Source organism: Arachis ipaensis, chromosome B7 (assembly GCF_059453495.1).
Source record: "Arachis ipaensis isolate K30076 ecotype BB chromosome B7, ASM5945349v1, whole genome shotgun sequence".
Taxonomy (NCBI): Eukaryota; Viridiplantae; Streptophyta; class Magnoliopsida; order Fabales; family Fabaceae; genus Arachis; species Arachis ipaensis.
Window position 1 is genome coordinate 48,376,355 of NC_142442.1, and position 2,762 is coordinate 48,379,116.

At 42.2% G+C, this 2,762-nt stretch overlaps 1 non-coding gene across 1 annotated transcript; it reads left to right on the plus strand.

Annotated features, from left to right (window-relative positions):
* The first annotated feature begins 1,750 nt into the window (after nucleotides 1–1,750).
* LOC148551076 (small nucleolar RNA R71) lies at nucleotides 1,751–1,857 on the plus strand. The gene has a single exon (XR_015893296.1). It is a non-coding gene; the product is annotated as a small nucleolar RNA R71 (small nucleolar RNA).
* Nucleotides 1,858–2,762: the final 905 nt, after the last annotated feature.

Genomic DNA, 2,762 nt, shown 5'->3' on the forward strand with positions numbered 1-2,762 from the left:
GTTTACCAACCAAAGGGATTCCCAAGTGTACAGTTTGTGCTTCAGTGCTTGTTTCTTCCACTAGTGCCTTGTCGTGATCTTCCTTTGGTTCCTTGTTTTCTTGATCTGCTTCTTGTGAGGGTTTGAAGACATTGAATGTGAGTTGTTCATCATGTATCCTCAGTATTAGCTCTCCTCGCTCCACATCTATAAGCGCTCTGGCTGTAGCTAGGAATGGTCTTCCCAATATGATTGGGTGAAGGTGACTCTCTTCCATTTCCAATATGACAAAGTCTGTGGGAAGGAAGTAGTTCCCAACCTTTACCAACACGTTTTCAACCACTCCTACTGCTTGTTTTTGAGTTTTGTCAGCCAGCTTGATGACTACATCTGTGGGCATTATCTCATTGATCTGCAGCTTCTTCATGAGGGATAAAGGCATTAAGTTGATACTTGTTCCCAGGTCACAGAGTCCTTTATCAAACCTTGTTTCTCCTATGGCACAGGGGATGTGAAAACTCCCTGGATCCTTCCTTTTTGTAGGCAACTCTGGTTGAATGAGAGCACTGTACTCCTTATTCATCACTATTGTTTGCCCTCCTTTGAGTGAGCTTTTCCTGGTCAGCAGCTCCTTCATGCACTTAATGTATGAGGGCATTTGTTGGAGAGCCTTGATGAATGGTATGTTTACATGAAGGGATGCAAACATGTCGAGGAACTTTGAGTATATTCTCTTTTCTACGCCACCCTTGAGTCTTTAGGGAAAAGGTGCATAGAGGTTTAGAATCTCCTTTTGTGTAGTTTTGGTTTCTTGGTGACCCTCTTTCTACTTCTCTGCTGAAGTATCTCCAGAGTGTTCGAAGGGTTTGTTTAGCTCTTCCTCAGTCCCCCTATCACTTATAGTGACCATCTTGCATTCTTCCCATCTTACTTTCTTTGCTTCACCTCTCGGGTTATTCTCTGTGTCACTTGGAAAGCTGTCAGTAGGTTTAGGAATCTTCTCAGAGAGGTATCCCACTTGAAATTCTAGCCTCTTGATGGTGTCTCCCTGGTTTTTGATATTGGCTCGCACCTCCTCCTTGAACACCTTGTTATCTTGGATTTCCTTACATATGCCTTCAAGTAAAGTCTCAATCCTTGAGAGTCTATCTTCGGATGATAGTGAGTTGAGATTGGAGGGATGAGAAGGGCCATTTTGGTTTTGATATGGATGTTGAGAGGTGTTGTTAGGTGGGTGCTGATATGATCTCTGTGTGGAATATTGGTGAGCTGCATTGTTGTTGGGGTTGTGATGTCTCTGATCTTGGCCTTGATCTTGTTGATTTCCCCACCCAAAGTTTGGGTGGTTCCTCTAACCAGGATTATAAATTTTGGAGTATGGATCATGGATCTGCCTAGGTGAGTTCCCAATGTAGTTGGCTTGTTCCTGATCACCCTCTGACTCTGCATTCACTCCTTCTTGAGCTGCTGATGAGGTGGTGATTGCTGCTACTTGGTCCCTTTCTATCTTCTTGGTAAGGTCAGCCAGCTGCTTGGTGATCATCTTGTTTTGAGTCAGCAGTGCATCCACGTTGTTTAGCTCCATCACTCCTCTAGTGTTGCCTCTTTCAGAAGCATAGAAGTAGTCATTCTCAGCTACAGTCTCAATGACATCTATGGCTTCTTCAATGGTCTTCTTCTTGTTCAGAGACCCCCAGATGAGTGGTCTACTACCTTCTTTGATTCGTAAAAAAGACCTTCATAGAAAATATGTAACTGCACCCATTCATTGAATATATCTGGCGGGCACCTTCTTGTCAAGTCCTTAAACCTCTCCCATGCTTCATAGAGAGTTTCACCATCTTGTTGCCTGAAGGTTTGTACCTCAGCTCTCAACCTGTTGATTCTTTGAGGAGGATAGAATCTCGCCAAAAATTTGTTCACCACATCTTCCCAGGTTGTTAAACTCTCCTTCAAAAAAGATTCCAGCCATTTAGATGCTTTGTCCTTGAGTGAAAAAGGGAACAAAAGCAATCTATAGGTGTCAGGATGAACTCCATTAGACTTCATAGTATCACATATCCTCAGGAAGGTGGTTAGATGTTGATTGGGGTCTTCTTGGACACTTCCTCCGAATGAACAATTGTTCTGAACAAGGGTGATGAGCTGTGACTTTAGTTCAAAGTTATTGGCATGTATGGTTGGCTTTTGGATGCTACTTCCACAGTTTTCTGGGTTTGGATTTATATAAGAGCCTAAAACTCTTCTCTCTTGTCTAGCATGTTGCACTGGACCTTCTCTGCCATGGTTGTGAGCCTCTTCTTCATGATGGTTCTCCATATTCTCATCCATGTCTGGTTCAAAATATTCCTCCTCTTCCTCAGCACTAACGACTCTCTTTCCTCTTGCTTCCCTCCTTAATCTAAGGAGGGTCCTCTCAGGTTCAGAATCAAAGGAAGTTGAAGCCCCGCTTCTTCTACCTGTCATACAACCAACAGAGCAAAAAGTAAGAGAGAAGTTGAATGGAGTTTACTCTGGTTAGGAATGATGTTAGGGTGAGTGATGCAATATATCAAATAGTTAGTGGGTTAGTGAACTGAATTGTAAAAATAAATTAAAGATAACACCACAACGGGTAAGGGGTAAAGGGAAGAAAATAACTAAAACTGAAAGTAAATCACTCAAATGAAATAAAATCAAACAAAAGAAAAATGCTCAATCTAGTTATCCACCAATTTAATCATTGTTGATACAAAATCAATCCCCGACAACAGTGCCATAAACTTAATGCATGGAAACCTGTC